The sequence below is a fragment of the Strix aluco genome, chromosome 10, assembly GCF_031877795.1.
Source record: "Strix aluco isolate bStrAlu1 chromosome 10, bStrAlu1.hap1, whole genome shotgun sequence".
In the NCBI taxonomy this organism is placed as follows: Eukaryota; Metazoa; Chordata; class Aves; order Strigiformes; family Strigidae; genus Strix; species Strix aluco.
In genome coordinates, this window is record NC_133940.1 from 13525173 (window position 1) to 13545497 (window position 20325).

At 50.3% G+C, this 20325-nt stretch overlaps 1 protein-coding gene across 4 annotated transcripts in view; it reads left to right on the forward strand.

Moving 5' to 3' along the window:
* PAK3 (p21 (RAC1) activated kinase 3) overlaps positions 1–20325 on the forward strand; it is a 150410-nt gene that overhangs the window by 50284 nt on the left and 79801 nt on the right. For 2 of the 4 annotated variants that reach the window (XM_074835316.1, XM_074835321.1), the window contains exon 1: positions 14103–14223. The exons of 1 other annotated variant lie outside the window; for it this stretch is intronic. The gene's annotated coding sequence lies outside the window, so the exon portion shown is untranslated. Of the gene's footprint in view, positions 1–14102; positions 14224–20325 lie in introns of those variants that run through there. One more of the 4 variants, XM_074835318.1, reaches the window with a different exon arrangement.

Genomic DNA, 20325 nt, shown 5'->3' on the forward strand with positions numbered 1-20325 from the left:
GCCCAGCAATGATTAGTGAGGGAAAAGCAAAGGCCACAAAGCTTCTCCTGCCCAGCTCTGGTGAGAGAAGATGATAAGGGATTCATTGTGCAACCAGGAGATAACTGGCAGCAGTAGCATGAAGCAATGCCAGTCCCTTTTGCCATAGCAATTGTCCAGACATTTTGTTCACAGCTGTAATTCACCTTGCTGCACAGTCAATCTGTTCTGAAACATGCACTGTTTCAAAAGGAGCGTGGCTGCCACATAAAATCAAGTGGGATGACACCAAGGCTGTGTGCAAGATTAAGTGTGGAAATCCATTTTGCTGGTGCAGGGCTTGGGCTAGGCAGGTGGTGAAAGGATTGGACCTCCAGAGGGCAAGTCAGCCTCCTCTCCCCTCTCTCTTCCCTCACTGCAGATACCTGTAAGTATAGTGTAAGCTACAATCACTTAACTTCTTGTGAGGAGGAGGAGCTGAGCTCTACGTGTCTCAGTCTGAACTGACAGACCATATCTCTTGTGGGAAGTAGAGCCCATGTCTTGTGTGATGACAAGCTTGAAAGAGCAGGGATTGGGTCTCTCTGATGATGTCTGTGTGGACAGCTGTCTGCTGATGATCTCGACTCTCTCTTGACCTGCAGGTGTCAGCTCCAAGGAGACAGTGTGGTTAGGGTGACTGGACTTGGCTAAGGTGCTCCCTTGGGACTTCAGTCCAAGTTAACAGGAGCTGAAATGTTGGTGATGGATGAGCCTGTCCTGCTTGGCAACATAGGTCTTTACTCGCCAGCTTTGAGTGTGTGGCCATGTGTCACATCATCCTGTAAAGAGTGACTGTGCCCTGGAGCTGCCCAGCCCTGCATCAGTCCCCGAGCTCTGCCCCAAGGAGCTGCTGTCTCCAGAACATGAGGTTCAAACCTCATGAAATTCAACAAGGCCAAGTGCAAGGTACTGCCCATGGGTCAGGGCAATCCCAAGCACAAATCCAGGCTGGGCGAGGAGTGGATTGAGAGCAGCCCTGTGGAGAAGGACTTGGGGGTATTACTGGATGGAAAACTGACTGTGAGCCAGCAATGTGCGCTCACAGCCCAGAAAGCCAACTGTGTCCTGGGCTGCATCAAGAGAAGTGTGGCCAGCAGGTCGAGGGAGGGGATTCTCCCCCTCTACTCTGAAAGAGGGTAGATTCAGATTAGATATGAGGAAGAAGTTCTTCCCTGTGAGGGTGGTGAGACACTGGCACAGGTTGCCCAGAGAAGCTGTGGCTGCCCCCTCCCTGGCAGTGTTCAAGGCCAGGTTGGACGGGGCTCTGAGCAACCTGGTCTAGTGGAAGGTGTCCCTGCCCATGGCAGGGGGGGTGGAACTAGGTGATCTTTAATGTCCCTTCCAACCCAAACCATTCTGTGATTCTATGAAATGGCTTCTTACCTGCCATCTGCAGGGCTGTGTGCAGCCCTCTGAGATGCAACAAAGACATCACTTGCCAGAAGGATGATGCTTCTCTTCCTCTGATGATAAGGAATTTACTTTGCTAAGACTTTCTGAACTTCTGAGATTTCCTCCCCTCACCATGGCACACAGTTATTCCTACCGGGGCAAGCACCCATTGCCTCCTTGAGCAGTAGCTCTGCCTCGGGCTGTGCAAGATAATTGGCCTGTTTCCCTGTTGTGGAACCAACGACTGTGCAAGACGGATAATGAGAAGTAGCCAGGGTAGCAACAAGATTAAAAACATTTATGAACAAACATCTCGTTTTGACTGCAAGGAGGCACTGAAGCATAAGAGTCTGCATCCCACAGTAAGCCAGAGGCAGACTGGATTGGCATTCAGACTGGAAGTCACACAGTAAAGCAACGCTGATAGCATGGGAAAAGTGAGGGCAGGAGTCCAGTCTTATTTACACTGGTGTAAGCTGGAGTAATGTCATGGAACCGCCTGCTAGGTTTGGCTCCATCCTGTTGGCTGGAGCTCAGTGCGGATACATGGCATCAGGAGAGCAGGCAGGATGCCACTGAATCCAGTACTGGCCTCTGGCTCTGTTCCTCTCTGCCAGTGGCCTCAATATGGGATGGTACCTTTCATTGTAAAGATTGTTCCTAGGGATCCATTTTCTGCTTACCAGGTACCAAGACCAGGGAGATGGATACTGAGGGTGGTGACCCCATCCTGGTGGGCTCCATTGGCAGAAACTAAGCGTGATTGTCAGTGAAGGTGTCAGAGTGACAGAGGTAGAGCGAGTGCTCCAATGAAAGATGTTGCTTTCTTTCATGAAAAAATAAAGGTATTTAATTTTAATTCTATTTTAAGGGTGATTGTTCTTGGCTGGGTTGGGTCCCTGTAACACTTCACAAAGTGATTTCAGATAGTTGAAGGCTGTCAACACACCCCAGTCATTTTCCTCTCATGCAGTGAAGGATTTTTTGGGAGGAAGGTTTATGACATATCCTTGCATTGAAGCAGCTCAGACTGTCAGGGGAACTTATGAGGTAACTGCAAAGGCACTTTCATGACAAGGAAGGCTGTCTTGGTACATTGGCTACAGGTTGCACATTTGCAACCTGAGGACATGAAGGCCTGCTGTGAGATCTCTTCACAGAGAGAAATTAATTGGCTCACGGAAGGAGACGGTTTCTCTGTTTATGTGCTAGGTTTACCAGGGACACAAATCCTGGAGTTTTGGATTTCATAGGTACCAAAAGAGGGAAATATCTCATGGAAGATGGGGGTTAGTGGAATAGCTGGGCAACCATGCAGGTTTGTAGCCTTTGTGATGCATGAGAGCACGCAGACACCATTGCTGTAACAGGGATCCCCTGACCCCATGGGAGCTTCTTGACCGCCCGGCTGTGGGCAGGCCTGGCATGGAAGGGAAGTCTGACCTGGCACAGCAGCGCAGCACAGAGCAGGTCGAAAGCTTCAGTCAGTCCCTGTCTCCAGTGGCATTGATGTCACATGTTTATCTTGGAAATCAGCCCCTCCAGCCCCATCCCATATATTAGCAATTCCAATAAAAATAATAATTGGATACAGTCCATTGCATTTAACATTTTAATGTCAGCTGGGGATTTCTTCCTGATCCCAGCTCTTGATTAGGTGACATCTTTAAGCACAAGATTAATAAGCCTGACTGTATTCTCTGAACGCCCGACTTTCACAGCCAGAGATGAGGGCTGAAATTCTGCACTGTCATGCTTTATGTACTTGGCTGAAGCTGGTCAAAAGGTCATGCTCACAATTCTTGAAATATTTTTTCTTTTTACATTTGTTTTTGATCTGAACTGGATGGAGAACAAAACTTCCCTAGATTTGCCATGAATGAAGTGTTCTCCCAACCTGTGGGTGCATGCTAAAATGGATACTTTCTTGAGTTTTTTAAAGACGCTGGTCACTGAAAGTGATACGAAAACGTCTCCACATCCGAGACAGGTCTCACCCTCTCCTTATGGACTGTCTTGGGTTCAGGGTCTCATGAACATATCTTTCCTTAATCTTGGGGTTCAAAACTCTTCTACTGTTCAGATAAGACTTGTCAAACCAGGGTTGTTTTTTTACACTAAAAAGCATAATTTTTAGAAGGGGGAAAAAAAACCCAAAAAAACGTTCTGCCAGAAAACTCATTCTCCATGGCATTCTGGATTCTGATCTTACAATAAAGTGATTTTTTTTCTGGTGTTGTGGCCTTCTGTCTTAAAACTAATGCTTGGTTCTGTCTATGCTATGTCAAAACAGACCTTAACTTTCTCAATGACATGAAAGAGAAATCTATGGAACGAACTTCTCCTTGGTGTTCATACCTACACACATGCTTAGCTGGGTGAGCAGCCTTCATTATTTCCTATGGAGTTGTCTTTGTAGCCAAACAAAACCAAGAGTTTGGAGACAAATAGTAGTGAAATACTGCTTGGCCGGAACAAATCTATAAGCTTGTACATTTTACTATCTGTGTCCTGATGTATAGTGAGCTACAAATGTGTGGAGAGTTACAGGGGAGAAAGGGAAGGAAGGTGCTGGAAGGGTTCACAGACAGCAATGAGAAGGAGAAGGACAAGAAGGAGAAGGAGAAGGAGAAGAAGAAGGAGGAGAAGGAGGAGGAGAAGGAGGAGGAGAAGGAGAAGGAGAAGGAGAAGGAGAAGGAGAAGGAGAAGGAGAAGGAGAAGGAGAAGGAGAAGGTATTCTCCCCTGAAGAAGTAACTGCACTGAGGATGTGTTGGAGGCAAGGTTGTCTTTCAGGCTTTAGTAGCTCATCTCGGTACATGTAAGTTTGTTTCTGGCATTCTCCATTTATTGTCATGATGTGGTCAGTCTTGCAAAGGTAAGAGTCCTTCCTCTGGAGCAAGTTCCAGAAATCTTGTTTGAACTGTCTCACTAAATCGGGTTTCAGAGGAATCTTTTTCTTCAGCTGTTGCAAATTGTTTATATCACAAAAGCAGTCTCAGTCCTGCTGCTCTAGCTGGTATTAGGCACACTGAAGGAAGGAGGAACACTTCAGCTAGTGGAGTTGATGCCTGTCTGCTATAGCCGAGAGCCATTGATTCTTTAACCCAATATCAAATACTTTGCCTGGTCAGCAGCCACAGAGTTTCTTGCATTTTAACTTCGCAGGTCACAACCCCGTTAAGCTTGGGAAGGGTATTCTCTAAGGCAAGACACACGTTCTCTATCATGCTTTTTCTAATTGTGAGGCTTCAGTCTAGCAGGCTGGTATGGAAGCACTGTAAGATCCCAGACAGCCCTTGTCTCTAGTCTTCTAGCTGCTGGGGGGACACTGCCCTGAGCTGGCATGGTAGTAAAACCTAACAGTCATGGGATATTTTCCAGGCAATGGAAGTCTTCACTGGTGGAATGGGAACCACGCAAAGACTTTTTTTTTCTCCAGGCCCTCTGGGCTGATGTTATCCCGATGCCTATAGTACCTTTGCATTGCAACATCTTGGTATCCCCAGCACTCACAAGCCGTCATGCAGTGCCTGTGTTTGCCCTCCATGGCACCTTTGTTCCTATTCACCCATGACATCAGTGGAGTTGCTGTAGCTGTGAAATCAAAGCTCATACTGATCTAGTATGAAGTTAAATACACAACATTTGTAGTGGGAAAATTCAAGAGAGATGAATAAGCAGGAGGAACCACATGGAAATAAGGATCTGCTTTGATTTATGGGGACAGGGGAAGGAACCGCTAAAGATGAAAGCAGCCTCAGCTGTCCCATCTGCTTTGAAGGAATAATTCAGACCCTCCCCTGTGATACCATAGCTGAGGGTCTAGGATCTCTAAGGAGTGCAAACCATTATGAGTTTGTCTGTGCTATAGGACAGCCAGAGATAAGTCAACGCAGACTTGGAGGCTGTGTGAGGATGTCCAAGCTGCAAGAATTGTTTGCATGGGTACAAACCTGGGGAGCCCCTGGTAGCTTTGCTGTTCTCACACCCTTGGGCAATGCCTTCATCTTATGCTTCTAACAGCTGGGATGCTAAAGGAAGGGTGGTAGTTCCAGGGGTTGAAAACAACATGGAGAGTCTTTCCTCTTCAGGTTGTCTGGTTTTGGATGTTAGTCTGTATCTCCAGCTTCTTTTGTAGTGCATTACTGCCCCCCTCACCGGTTGGCTCCCTCCCTGCTCCCATGGAGCCCATCTCAGGGCAGTAGGGAAATCCTGGACTTCAGTGGCTTCAGGCTTCCATGCTCTCTCCAGAATACTCTGAAGGCAGAAGGAGGTGAAGGATGGCAAAGTTCTCCTGGCAGCTGCTCAGCCCTGCTTCTCTTCCACAGCAAATCGCACTTCAGTCTCCTGTATCTTCAGTCCAGAATTATCCCTCATGTGAAATCTGGTGATGGAGTGCAAAAAAGAGGTCTGAATCCCTGCCTAAGCCCTTTCTGTTCCTGAAACACAACTGCATTGAGTGGGAAAGGGCCAGAGAGGAAGATTTTTTTAATTGCAAAAATGTCTGACCAAGAAACAGGCATTAAAAAATTCAAGTGTGCCTTTAATGTAAAAGCTGTTAATGCCATTTCATTTTCTAACAGCTTCTTGGCTTTAATCAATTCATTTTCATAAATCGGATCAGATACATACGTTCCGTTCGAACGTTACCTTCATGTGGTTTGGTTTGGGATGCTGAGATGCTCTGGACAGTCACAGACTTGGCCTCCATATTCAGCATCTCTAAAACCCCCAAATGTCAGGTACCTCTTTCAAATATGTACATCCAGGTGGGAGCTCAGCAGGTCTCCCCGCTGACAGGTGTGCTCGCAGCACAGGGCTGTGCTCAGGTGTGAAAAGCGGAGGGCTGTGCAGGCAGGGCTACTTCACACTTTGCCTCAGTGCTGCAGTAATTAGTCTTAATGATTACATCGAGGTGAATGTAAATGAAAACCCCAGATCCAGACACTGCCACAGTGTGGCTAAACCTGAGCATAGCCTGTATAATGGTGACATTTTGCCTCTTGAGCCTCTGTTTTGATGCCTCCCAGCAGGCACAAGGTATCATTTCTGTTCACAAGTAGTTGGGAAAAAAAAATGAGGAATGACTTGGGTAAAAATCTAGTATGTTGGAAAATGCTTTTCAGATTAAAACAAAGATAAACAGCTTGGAGAATAGTTTTTATGTGTCTCACGCAGCTTTAGACATTTTAGAGGTTGAAAACCAAGGCACAGTGATGTATGACTGTTCCAGTGAAGAATCGATGTTGAATGACAACTATTTTTCCAGGCGAAGATAAATTTGCTGCATTTGCCCATCTCGCTGTGGTGGTTTTACTGTCAGATTTTGCCCTTAAAGCATACGGCAGCATAGTTACATATGTGTGTTCCTAAATGAGATGTAATATCTCACCTCTGCTGAGACATTGTAGTGCAAGGGGTTGCGCCTGGTCATGTATCGGTAAATCTGGTGTTTGTGCTGGGCCACGGCAGCTTTGCCACACTCCCCTGGGTCTGGGGTAACAGGCTGCATCTCAGAGTCTTGTTCTCTGACACCAGGAAGGACTGGAAACCATTCTGTGCTCTTTAGTTACGTAGGGTCAATCTCGGTTTTCTCAGGCCTGAGAGCAGATTGAATTCAACACCTTTACCAGATAAAATCCAGCAGGCAGGTGGGTCGTCTTTGCTTGTGTTCAGCCAAATGTGATGTTCCCCATGAAGGAGGATGGGAGACATTTAAGAGACATTAAGAGGATGGGACTTTACAGGAGTCTCCTGAAAAATTCTGAATCCTGTTCCTGTTTCTGCAGGAATCGTAGAATCAAAGAATGGTTTGGGTTGGAAGGGACCTTAAAGACCATCTAGTTCCACCCCCCCTGCCATGGGCAGGGACACCTTCCACTACACCAGGTTGCTCAAAGCCCCGTCCAACCTGGCCTTGTTGTGAAGCTGTGATATGTGATATGTTCTGTTTACAAGCCGTGTTAAAGTAGGGCTTGATTGATACGTTTAAGCTGTTAGTCCTGCTATTCCTGTTGGAAGGTGATTTCCATTGCAGTTTACAAAAAAAAAGGGCCTGGGAGTGACACTGGGGATCAGTGGGAGGCGATGTTGCTAGGAGGGTTAGTGCACAGCTGCCACTGAGCTGCTGCCCAGCCCTGAGCTGCTGTAGCAGCTCTTTGCCTTAGTTTCCCCTCTGCTAAAATGAGAGGAGCAATGCTGCTGGGCTGTACGGCCTCTTGTGGGGAAGAATCACTAATTACAGCTCGGGCAGTATTTCAGAGCTCAGGTTTAAGCTCTATTGGCTCATATTGTTTCCCTCTTGCAAAACCCTATTCCAGGATGGGGATCTCCTTGCAGACATTCCCATCCCTTTGTTCCTTTCTGAGAGGGAGGATTTGTGAACCTGGTGCCTAGTATTAATGTGAGAGTATTTCTGATATATGTAATCAACTATATCTCTGTCTTAGCTTTGAATTTTACATCACACACGTCCCCACAGTAGGAGAGCAGTACATTCAGTTTTACTACTTCCTGGAGGTGGATTATATCCCACTTGATTGTTTACAACAGTTGTGAAGATTCAACAACATTTTAATGAGGTGTAGTAGTGGTATATTAAGAAATATATCTATAAAATGCAGTCTTTAGTAGTTGATTGGTATTTAATTGGCATGTGTTAATATTCTTATGACATCTCAGTTAAAGCCATGGTTGAAGCATTAATTCTGAGTAGGAAAATTATTATTTGAGGTAAAAATATAAACTAAAGTACAGATGCTTTTAATATGAAGACTTTATTAATAAAGTGTTATACTGACTTAAGCAAGTGTTTACAGTAGGTATTTTTAAAACAGATGAAGATGACATAAAACAAACATTCTGTCAGTTATTGCTGTAAGATTCACAAAGAGTTATCTATGGAGGCGATTTCCATCTCCTCTTGGGAAAGATTCAGACTACGTCGTTTTGCAGGAAGGTTTTTTTCAAAAGTGTGTTCCTTAACATGAGTGTGGGCATTCTTCTCCAGGGTCCTGGTCTCGGGGATCAGTAGTTTGGCAACTGAGCTTCTCCAAGCCTTGGTGTTACCACCATTCATGAAGTTTTCACACTGCAGCATGCCAGTCACTATTATTGCACCCAGTGGTAGGAATCTTGTGGGTTTGTTGAGAACAGGGTGAAACCCATGTTTCACAAGGACAGGTTGAAGGACAAAAGGTTTCCTGGGGTGAGAAGACAGTGCATATGTAGATCCCAGGGGAAGACACTGTGTTTGGTGCCTTGCATGATTTCCCCAGGCTCAGTCTCCAGTAATGACAAGGGGACATCTCTGTCCTGCCTTGTCATTCTTGCACCTGAGCTGAGAGGATCCTCAGGACAGCACAGCCATGCTTGAATTCTCTTTGAATGAGCTGCATTTGCTGCCAGTCCCTGCCCTGCCTTGTGCAAGGTTTGCAGTACACGTACCTCCCCGTGCCGCATGGCGTGGCGGTGGGGAGGTATTCTAAACATTTGCAGAAGCTACCTGCAAATGGGGTAAACTAATAGTCCTTCAATGACTTACCCTCCAAGAGGGGGCATGTGAGACCAGTAGCACAGTGGGAAGGCCTCTGTGTGCCAGCCTCACTGTGTCACTTCTCCCAGGCTGCGTTACTGCCCTATGCCCGAGTGAGCCCCGGGCACCTTCACCGCTCAGGGATTTGAGTTGTTCCCAGGCAGCGCTTGTGTGTCATCCTTGCTCCGACTTTGCCTGGATCCCAGCAGATACCAGATCCCAGAGCTGAGCAGTTGGGACCCCCTCACTGCTGGCAGGCGGCCTGCCTGGTTCCCATCGCTACGTGTCGGTAGGTGGTTCCTGTCTAACGAAGCTCCTTTCCAAGGGAGGCTGTTGACGTGCTCCAGCATCGCCAGATGGTCCCCTTACCTCTTCTGCTCTCACGCTCCCTCGGAAACATTAACAATCCCTAAACCTCTCTGATGGAGGGGCTCCTTTTTGTGACAACCTCATTACGTGGTTATCAGGAGCTGCCACTATCCAGGTTGTCACGACAACCAGCCTGATTCAGAGCCGCTGGGAAAGGTCTGAACCTCAGGCAAATAACCAGCCCCAGCTCCCAGCAGATGCTCACCCGCAGCCAATCGGCAGGGCGCTGGGAAACCATGACATCATGGGCCAAGCAGGCCCCAAAATTTAATTGTTAGCTTTCAGCGTCCCTCCGTGTCCCTTTCCCCCCGGTGCTCCCCAGATCAGCTCCCCCGGTGCAGCTAACCCAGTTGTGCTGCGGTGCTGCTTCAGGCTGCTCTGGAGCTGCCTTGGCTCAGCAGGGCTGGCGGAGGGGTCCCCCGAGCCCCCCATATAATGCAGCCTCGGTCAGGAGCAGGAGCTGTGGTGGCTCAGTGCTTGTGCCTCGGCAGTCTGGCACAGGCAGAAAGCTGCAGGGTGGTATAATACCCACAGCTGTTAGGGGCCAGGATACGTTGCTACTTACTGGGGTTTTGTTAATGGGGATGGGAGTTAGTTGTCAGAGTTAATTTTGTCTGCAGGACGAGCTCTCTGGCAGCTACCACTAAGTATGGGAGATTAATGGGATCCTTACCCCCCCCCAGCTTCCCATGAAAACCTACTGACACCCAATTACCAGTCTTGCTGTATGGCTCAGATTGTGTCATGTTTGCCAGCAAGGTGTGATAAATGCAACAGAACCAGTTCTGTCGCAGATGGAAAATGTGTCCACCTTCCTGCCCTGCTGAAGCAGAGAGGGGTTTGCTTGGTGGCCTTGTGCCTTCGCTAGGGTGTATCTGAACCACCTCTAGAACCACGTACCCCATTAAGGTTACATCCTACATAGTACTGACTGAGGTGTCCTGCAGATGTGCAGCTGCAGAGCCTTCCTGAATTCCTGCCCTGCTTGAGCACATTCCCCTTGACAGCAGGATCAGGCAGCTCTTCAAAGGGATTCCTCTTTTTGCCCAAGAAAGCCTTCTCTTTTTTTAACTTCCTGACATCCCAGCTAAGTGTACCTTTGGTTTCTGAAAATGCTGGTGCTTGGTCTCTTTTATGGAGACGTTTTTCCTTGCACATCCCTCTGCCACAGGGAAGGGTGCTGGTAGTTTCAGGCAGTGTGAGTCTGCAGCACTGCAATCAGTTTGGGAGGGTCTATGTGATTAGATCTAAAAGGTGAGGTTACATGGCTTTTGGCTTCTAAAGTCCTCGGGCATCTTTGGGAGGAACAAAGGCTTCGAGAAGGCTATTTGTTGCTCAAAGCTAATATTTCTTTCTCTTTCTCTTGCTTTGCTGCATTGGCTACCTGGCCCTGTATTTCCATGGGGTTGCATGTTGAGGAAAGAGTTGTCCCTGGGCCACTCTTGGCTGGGGGTGCCCTACAGAGGGGCTGGGGAGCTTGTGCACGGCCTGGCACAGAGACGCTCCAGCATGGATGGTCCTGATATAGTCAGTCTGGATTTTTCTAGCACATGAGAAAGGAGCCGTTGGGGCTGGCGATGGACCTGGTCCAGCCAGGTTCCTCCTGCTGCTTCTCAGACACCTAAAGCATTGGGCATTGGGTCTCAAATTAGGTCAGCTTCTGAGGTTACTTTTGCAGGATGAGACCCTTGCTCAGAGACTTAGCTGGCTCCTGAAAAAACAGGGTTCAGGCAGACCCAGCAGGTCCAGAGGCCACGCAGACTCTTGAAGCATTTCCAGATAGCTTTGACACCCATGTGACAGTCACACAGGACTGACATCTAGCAGGGACTGGCCTGCTTTCCTGTGCCCTGTGGGGACAAAGCCAGCACCCTGTCCACGTCTGGGCCGGATCAGGCTCAGCAAGCAGGTCTGGCCCAGCCCAGCCTATCCCAAGTGTTGGACCCGTGGAGCGAGTCCAGCTTGCAGCGCCAAGCCCCGCGCTCCGGGGCTGTGTGGGTGCCCTGGCCGTGCAGTCAGTTGGTTTTTTCCCTCTCCCAGCAGTGTGCCACGAGCAGTGTGCCCATTGTTAGCACAGCTGGCTGCTCACAGTGTGTGGAGGAGCCCTCCAGCTCCAGTGGGGTCAGCCTCATGTATGGCTGGGGTGAGGGGCAAGAAACCTCTGCAGTTTGGGCCATTTCCCCTTTCTGGCCTTTGCCTGTGCTTCCTCTTTGTCTCCTTTCCCAGGAAGGCATGGGACAGGCATGGGGCATCAGTGTCCTGTCAGGCATTGGACAGTCAGCTTCCATCCAGCAGCTTAAAGATATCTGGGGAACCCAGGAAGGCTGAAATAGCACAAGTTCAAGGGCTTTGTGATCTCCAAAGGCCAACCCAAAAGGCACAGACTTTTAAAAACCCTCTGTGATTTTCATTACAAACTCCACCATGCGCAGTCAATGTTTGCAAGGTTTCCTTGGCTCCGAAGAGAGTTGTAACTTTGGACCAGGCTAAGAGTAAGGGATCTAATCTTGCTTTTTCACTGCATACAGTCATGGAGTCAGGTTTCTGCTCTTTCATGGGGGAAAGGAAGCTGAAACTCTTCCTTCATCTGCTCTCACACAGCCTTCGGGAAAGTCGGACAGAAGCCAAGGCACCAGGCTTGGTGTCTCAAAGAGCCTGCAGATTTCTTATAGTACTTATAAGAATAGTTTTGCTAATAGTTTATGCTAAAACTATGTTTCAGTCGGACTTTTTAAAATGAATAGAAGTGATTCACCCACAGATTCAGTCCTAACATCTGTAATTGCCTGACTTGGTGCTCTATCTGCAGCTTCTCCTTGAGCTGCTCCCTCCTTTGGAAGGCTGTGAGCAGGGCACATGCTTTATGCTGAATGTGGTGCACTGGGGCGTCAGGCTGGTAAATAACCTACTGCTCTGTGTCTGAATTAACCGGGAATAATTTTTACTCTGGAGGTGGCTGGGGACCGCTTGTCCACCACCTGCTCAGACCTTTCCAATTCTGTGGGCTCTTCTTAAACAGCCATTTGCAGCAGCCAGCGTGATTTGCAGGGTATGGCCCTTCAGCCCTGAAGGGCTAGGTGAGCCTGCGGGGACCCCTGACAGCTTCTTCAGCTGCTTGCCCTTCATCACTGCAGGCGGGGGAGATTCCCCTAAATCTTTGCACAGACTTTGATAGGGGGAAAGGCTGGGCCAAAGCCTAAGCCCTTTGCAAACTACCCTGTCTTGGCTCAATAAGGGAGTGTGTCCTCTGCAGGGGTCACCCCATCTGCTTGTCTCGAGCCCCCTTGGATGCACACTGCGCTGTCACTGGACTGGATGCTGCTCACAGCAGAAAGTGGAAGGTGCCTCTTCCACTGTTGAGGGACAGCGGCCTCGCAGGGTCGCTGCTGACCTTAGAAGATCCTGAGAGGCATCTATCCACAGGGGTATTTCTCTGCAGGGATGGAAACAGCACTGACAACTGGCTCCATGGCTTGACTGTGATCACTGCAGAGCCAACCAGGTAAGTGATAGATTTGACTCATACTGGGGAAGAAAACCTTGGTGAGACCTCAGTGCGCGGTGGGAAGGGACAGCAGTGATTCAGTGGGGGCTGCTTGTCATGTCAGTGTTGACTGGGTGACTCAGTGTGCTTTTGCTTCTGGAGAACCTGTCCTTTGAATGAGCTGTAAGGCCACAGCATGACCACTCAGAGAAGATCACATGCCGTGTGGTGGGGCTGGGAGAGTTTGTTATCTCCTCTTGGGGAATTGCATGTGACCTGCCTTACCTTTGGCAATAACAGCCAGCAGAAGGCAGTCTTCATTTCTTGCCTGTGGCTGCTGTGTAATTAAACACTGCCTTGCGCCTCTCTCCCAGGAAAAAACAAAAAAAAGGTCAAAGATGTGCCCATCTTGGGATATAACAACACATCCTTTCCGTAGCCTGTGGGGCAGGGGCAGGAGGGCGGCTGGCAGAGCTGCCTGCCAGCCCCGGGACCCGGCACGGCCCAGGCAAGGGGGGAGCTCGGAGCAGGGCTCGTGCTCCCAGCCCCGGCACTGCTACCATGCCCACGGCCGTGGGGGCTCTGCTGGGGACGTTGTAGAATCGGTCATGTTTGCCATCAAAACAGGGTCTGTTTCTGCTTTTCGGGCAGCTCGTGGAGGAGTTGAACTTGCGGGTTTGGAAGGAGCAGGAGCGGGACGACGCTCTGCCTGGGGAAGCGTAATTCTGAAGGAAAGGAGAAGGGGAAACCACCACTGTGAATGAGATTTTTCTTCTGGTGCGTTTAGGGATCTTTGCAGGAAGTGCCCTCTTTGTCGCAGGAGTGGCCGGAGCTGGTCGCTCCAGCCTTGCGCCTGGGGGGGTTCTCCCACGTTTGGATGCTGACAGGAAAAGCCCACGGGTGTCACATGGCAAACGTCATGTGGGGGGAACCCGAGATTTCACGGCGCGTTTCCTATTCCCCGCGGACGAGGACCCGGGAGCATTATGACGCCTTTCAGGACCCCTCTCGCTCCCAGCCGGGTGCTGGTCCCCGCCTCCCAGGTGCCCGCACACCTCTGACGCAGCCGAGCCACACCGGCGGCGGGGGGACGGGCGGGGGCGGGGACCCCCCCGCGCCGCGCTTTTCCCCACGCAGCTGTCTTAAAACACAAGATTTGCCCCTGCGCGCCCGCCCGCCGAAGGGGCCGCCGCGGCCGCGCGGGCTCAGCCAATGGGCGCGGCGGGCGGCGGGTGACGACACGGGCTGGGGCGCGGCGGCGCGTCCCGGCGGCGCGCGCGGCGATTGGCGCGCGGCGGCGGCGGCGCGGGGGGACGGGCGCGCGGCAGATGGGCTGCGCCCGGGGCGGGCGGGGGGGGGGCCCGGCGGCGGCGCGAGGCCGCGGCGGGTACGGCCGGTGCAGCATGACAGCGGGAGCTCCAGGTAACGCCGGCCTCGGGGCGCGTCCGCCGCCGCCTGCGGAGCGCCGTCGGAGGCCGCCTGCGGAGCGCCCTGCCCGTGGCCCTCTGCGCGGCGCGGCGCGGCGGGGGAGGGGGGACGGGGACCGGGGGACCCGCCGGGCCGGGGGTGCCGGGTCGGGGGTGCGGCCGCGGGGAGGGCCGGGCCGCTCCGGTCCCGGGGTTGTCCGCGTCTCTGGGGTCTCTCTCTCCCGGCAGTGACACCTGTGTTACCGGGCAGCCTCCGCGCTGGTCGTAAATGGAGCCGGGTGTCCTGCGGGAGGGAGCTCCCGGCGCGGCCGGCAGCCGCAGAGCTCGGTCGGGTCTGAAGTTATGTCAGCGCCGGCACCGGCCATGGAGGCTGCCGTGGTGCGTGTGTTCCCCATCTTCCAACAATGCGGTCTTCTGGGCTGTGCTTCTGCAGAGGAGTGAGAAATTCTGGGCTATAAATAACTCTGCCTTTTTCTTTTTTTTTTTTTTTTAAATACTCTTTATTGGCAACACGCATCTGATTGACCCCTTTAGCAACGCCTGCTAAGTTTCTCTTGAAATCCGTTCAGGGAAGGGTGGTCTCTCCCCTGAACATGCATGGTGGTGCCTGATGCCACGCTGAAGCTGGTCCCTGTGCTGGGTTGTCCCTTTGTCCCAGACTTGTACACCAGCCAGCCGAGGAAGTGCTCCAGCGTGATGTCTGGCTGCTTCAGGCTTCCCTCCTCCAGTGGGGGATGCGCTCAGCACGAGTGCCCCCTTTTTGGTCATTCCGACAGTTTTCAGATCCAGTTTTCACCGGTGCCAGAAATGAACCCTGTTTTAAATACAGCAATGTATTTAATGTAGAAGGTTGATGGAATTCAGACGGGGAAAGCCATGGCTTCAAAGTGAGCAACATCTGAAAGAGATTGTGGGCCTGAGCTGGAAAGAGCAGGGCTATTTCTGGACTTGCAACCCCAGAGGGTGTCGAGGGGTTGGATCTTGTCTCTCCTCACGTGGCTCCATTTGCTGGGGTGGGCACAACCTGTGTTAGGAGTGAACGTGGTTGTCTGCGTGGAGACTTTGGCAGACTCCCTAAAGGCTTCATTCCCCTCATCCCCCTGATGCCCCACCTGCCCGAATTTGACGCCGTGCAAAGATTGCAGGAGAGGGGCGTCCACTTTTTGTTTTCATGCTGGACACAGTCAGTGGTGACGTTCAGCGCAGGGACCCAGCAGGCTGAAGATCAAAGTGGGCTTTGCTGAGTGGCTTTTGGGCTGACATGAATCACCCCAGAGTGAGGAGGAGGACGAGCTGTGGGGAGGGCCTGAGGCTGCAGGGCCCGAGCCAGGCTGCTACCTGCCTGCCTCAGGGGAAGAGGGAAGAAAATGCTTCAGCCAGAGGGGATGCTGAGATGAGATCTTCTGCCCAGCTCCTCTTGTGCAAAGCCACCTTCTCTGTGGCTGTCAGACGGGGAGGAGGGGGCCAGGGGACAGCTGTGAGGGGGCAGCCAGCTCCCCAGAAGAGGAGTGGCTGGGCACTTCCAGAGGGCTGGTCCCCCAAGCAGGAGTTGCTGCCTGCCAGCAGGCCATCCGTGCAGAAGCGGCACCAGGGATTTTCAAGCACCTTTGCCCCATCTCTCATGGAATGGAGCACGTGGCTGCAGGGGAGCCTCATGCTTCCAGGAAAGGTGTTCAGTCACAGGTTACCCAACAGCATGAGCAGGAAACAAAGTAAATCAGGAATTGCGGATAACTGGTTTTAGGCCTGGGACATGGGCTGGTGGGTTGTTTGAGGCTGGAGGCTGAAGGTTGCCATGACGGGTTATGTGCATGGAGGGGGAAGGATTGCCCTGAGCCTAGGTTTTCTGCAGTGATCACCGGGCTGGTGAGAGACGTTGATGCTTGTGGCAGCATTGGTTGGAGCTGCCTTCCTTGAGTGTGGAGCAGGGCAGAGGAGCTGGTGGCAGGCACAGTGCGGGGCCTGGGTCTGGGGGGTGGCTGGCTTCATGGTGGGGTGGCTGCAGGCACTGCCTCTGAGCTGCAGAGGAGTTTTTGCTCTGAACCTAGACCTGCATGGGTGGTATTTCTTCCCTGAGTTCTGGATAACTAAAAGTAAGTCTCAGTAGCTCCTGCGAGCCCTGAGCTCCTGTTACAGGATTAAGTTTCCAGCCTCATAGGCCACTGCTTGCAGCAGCAACAGTTCAGGAGGCAGCTGTGGCAGCAGTGCTGCAGGAGGCAATACTCAGGGTGAGCTGCTTTGGTTGTCATGGGCCCTGTGCTTGGGCCTTGTTCACCTTGGGGCTTTAGCACAAGCATGCCAGCTTCTTGTAGGGGTTGTCTGATGGTGGCTTTGTGCCTTGTAAACTAACAAGCCCAATGAGAATTGTAGGGGGGTCCTGCAGAAGTTGGTGAGCATTTTGCTGTTGACTGCAGTGAAGAGGACTTTACCTCTTCAAGTAGACTGTTCACTGGGCAAATGTCTCTCTAAGGATCTGACCAAAACTCAGTGTGTAAAAGCGTGTGGAAGCTGGAGTCCAAATTATCCTGTGTGTCCTGAGCCAGCTCACAAGGTTTGGAAAAACAAAACTTGACAAGAGGTCATCTTCCTCCACCCCCCCGTATTTCTTTGCAACTTTTGTGCATACAGTTACAGGGATAGGTGAGACAAATTCAGCTCTGCAATGCATTGTTTGCCATAACAAACTCAGCTTCTGTGTTAGCTATCTCCTGGCCTGGCAGCATTTGCTCCTAGAGGAGAGCTGGTTTGTGGTGATAGTCCCATTTCCATTCCTGTTCCCTCTGCCTAGAAGCTTTTTCTAATATTTTAACTGTGACTGTGGATCCAAGTATTCCTGGAGCTGCCGGTGTTCTGGGATCAAAAACAGCCTGGAAGCTGGAGGTTTTTCAGATCTGCCTTCAACTCCTTCATTTTAGCCATGTCTGCACAGAACTGGTCACAGGGGAGGTGTTGACAGATTTGGCTTCCGCTTCTGCTCTGGTTGGACTCCCTGTGACTTTGGGACATTAACACTGCTGTCAGTTTGTGCCTAGCTGGTTTGAGTACTGGTTTCTGTTCTTTGCTGTGCTACACAGTGGGTAGGCAGGAGCAAGAGTGATCTTCCTCTTTCATTACCTGCCTTAGCTGCTGCAAAAGATGCTTGAAGCTTTTCTCCCAGGAACTTAATGGGCAGGGGGAACAGAGTGGGTGGGTGGGGAGGGCAGCAGTAGGAAGCAGAGAGAGAAACATGAATTAACGTTCTCCTGCAGAAATAAACCTTTCTACTCACCAATACTATTTTGTGTTTAGCTAGCATTTTCCCCCTGGAGCTCTATTTTGCTTTCTACCTTTCAGACACAATTAGTTGAGCTTATGTATCTTCTGTTCCTTCTATATTTACTTTGATTTGCCTGATACTTGAAGAATGGCATTAGGCCGAGTGGTAATTGGTAGGTCTCACTGGGCCTGGGTCAGCACAGGTGGAGATGCTGATGTGAATGTCTTGCCTCAGACCTGCTGTCACTGGTGTGTCTCCTGCTCCTAGCAGTAATTCTGTAATGGAAAAATACGACAAAAGTGTCTGTGGTTTGCTAGTGGCTTGTTTCACTGCTTTGAGTTTTGGAGATCTTTTCCAGGTGAATGTCAGCAGCTGTGGCTTGTGTGCAGCTGACAGCAAATGCAGAGTGTGCTCTGTTGGGGATAGCAAAGGGAATTTTCATTTTGCTTGTTTAATTGGACAGGTGCAACTTAGCTGTGGCAGTGCCCTGTTTATGAGTTGGCCTGCTGGGTTTCCTGAGACAGGAGATTGGGCTACAGGGTAGCCCTCACCTCCTCAGCCAAGCGGTATGGGACATGGCATGTGGGTACCCCTTGCTCCAGGCAAGCAGCATGGCATCCACCCAGTCAGGCCCACTGACTGTCATCCAGGAAGCCTATGATCTCGTTGATGCGGTCTTGTGTCCCCAGCTACTAGAGCTTTTGACCCCAGGAAGCCCTGGGCGGGAGACAGGCGGGCCTACAAGTGCTCTAGGTCTTCTGGCTCCTGGGTTGGGAGGATCTGCTTGTCAGCATATGCCACCAGCCCTACCTGCAAGTCTGGTGCTCGGAGCACTGGCTGGGTGCACCTCTGGGTACTCTTGATGTCCAGTCTCATATCTTCCCTTCTAGAGACAGACTTAGAAATCATGTCCCTCTTCAAACAGCCATGTCCTGCTCAGTTGAGAAAGCTCTGCCATGAATGTTGCTTAGCAGGAGCAGATGTTATCTGTTGGTTTGTCTTGCTCTAATGACTTATCATCATGACTGTGTGCATTAAGTATTCAAGGGTAAAATAGTGTTGTTTTATATTCAATGGGCTCATTTCCCAACATTATTTTTTATTGTCATTTGCTTATCTAGTAGCATGTTGACAGATGCAACTGCCTCTTGCCTGGTCCAGAGCAAAGCACTTCTCTGCCCTGGAGTCTTTGCTGTCAGTTGCCCAGCTTGAGTAGTCTGCACTGGGACGGTGCTGGCTTTGGGGGGCCCTGTGCAGTACAGGTGCAGGGCGCTCCCATACAGTGTTGTGTAAGGCTTGCAAAGATGGGAAATGGTAAAGTTAAGGTTGGATACATCTCTTTGACTCTGTCTGCTCTGGTCATGTGTACTTTTTTATTGCTGTCAGAAGCAAATTAAAGCAATTTGGATCCCATAATGGGTTTGAGGAATCTTTGGGAAAGTTTTACATGTTGCTTCATAATCCCAAGGGCAAAAGTGCGCTTTCTCAGAGAAATGGAAACAAAGATTCTGATATGACCCCTTGACTTCTGAAAGTGATACCTTGCACATGTACCAGTGATAGCTGTGCTTTGATCCAGCTTGCTGCACATGCATGTGCTTGGCTTTCCTCCAAGACAGTGTACTGCAATGTCATTTTTGTCCAGCCTTAGATCCTCTAGAAGCCTGAAACAAACTGCCATTTCAACATTGCAGTACAGTGCAGACTCCAGAGCCAGACCGTTCTCATTTTCTTTCTAATCCCCAAGTGTTGAAAATGCTCTGGCACTTTAGCAGGCTCACCATTGCTTTGCAGGGTATATGCACAGTTGGCTGCATGTGACTAGGGGAGTACTAAAACATTTTCTTGTCATGTCACCTGAGTGTGCTCATTTCTCCAGAATGCTGTTGAAGGGGCAGCAGTAGTGTGGGCCCCCAGTCCCTGTCCCTTTGCTGGCATCGATAAATTGCTTTTTGCTTTATTTGGGAAGGGCACTGGAAAGTACTTCTATGTGTCTCTCAAGAGTGAAAGGCCTAATGTTTTCCATTTCCTGTCTCCTTCTTCCCTATTCCCTATTGTGAAGGAGAAAGTCCTCCAGATCAGAAATTTTCCAGGCGCTTCCCTGCAGAGAATTTTGATTCAACCTGCCAGCTCATATTTATCAGGTGCACCCAGTCACTCCCCAGATGAAACATGGGGATGCTGGTGCATGGTGAACCTGAGTGGGAAAAATTGAAGCCACACAATTAAAATCCTGGGCATTTGCTAAAACTGTTTTTAATGTCTCCTGCCCTCACAGGCAGAAGATTGTGGACTTGAATTTGGGATGCTCTTGAAGTGTCACCAGAAAAGCTGTCAAATGTGTGCATGCAGAAATGGAGGCTTGGAAAATGCCTTTAATTGTGATTCCACCCTGCACAACACAGATTGTCATGCTTTGAGCTCAGGTTTGTTTGTATCAGGGACAGACATTGATGCAACAGCTCCTATTGGGGTATGAATATTTCAACAACTGAAACGATGCCTGCCTGCTCCAGAAAAGAGCTGCTTACATCCTTGTTTGATCTTTTTAGTGAGCCTAGCCAGCTCAGGTTGGCATCCTGGTTATTTATTTCCTACAGATATGGTCTCTGTTAGCTGTGCAGTGCTATGACTCTCCTCTCTCCATTCCAGAGGCTCTGGGAACTCAAGTTGGAAAGAGGTGAGGTTTCTAGCAAGAAAAAAGACTAAAGCCGCCAGAATTTACTCCCTTCTTTGTTTCTTTTTGAGGAGACACTTTGCACTTTGTAGGATGCATGGACCAGAAAGAGGTTGGGTAATATTTGGAAGTATCCGGAGTGGTAATCTGTGGGGACAGCTTTC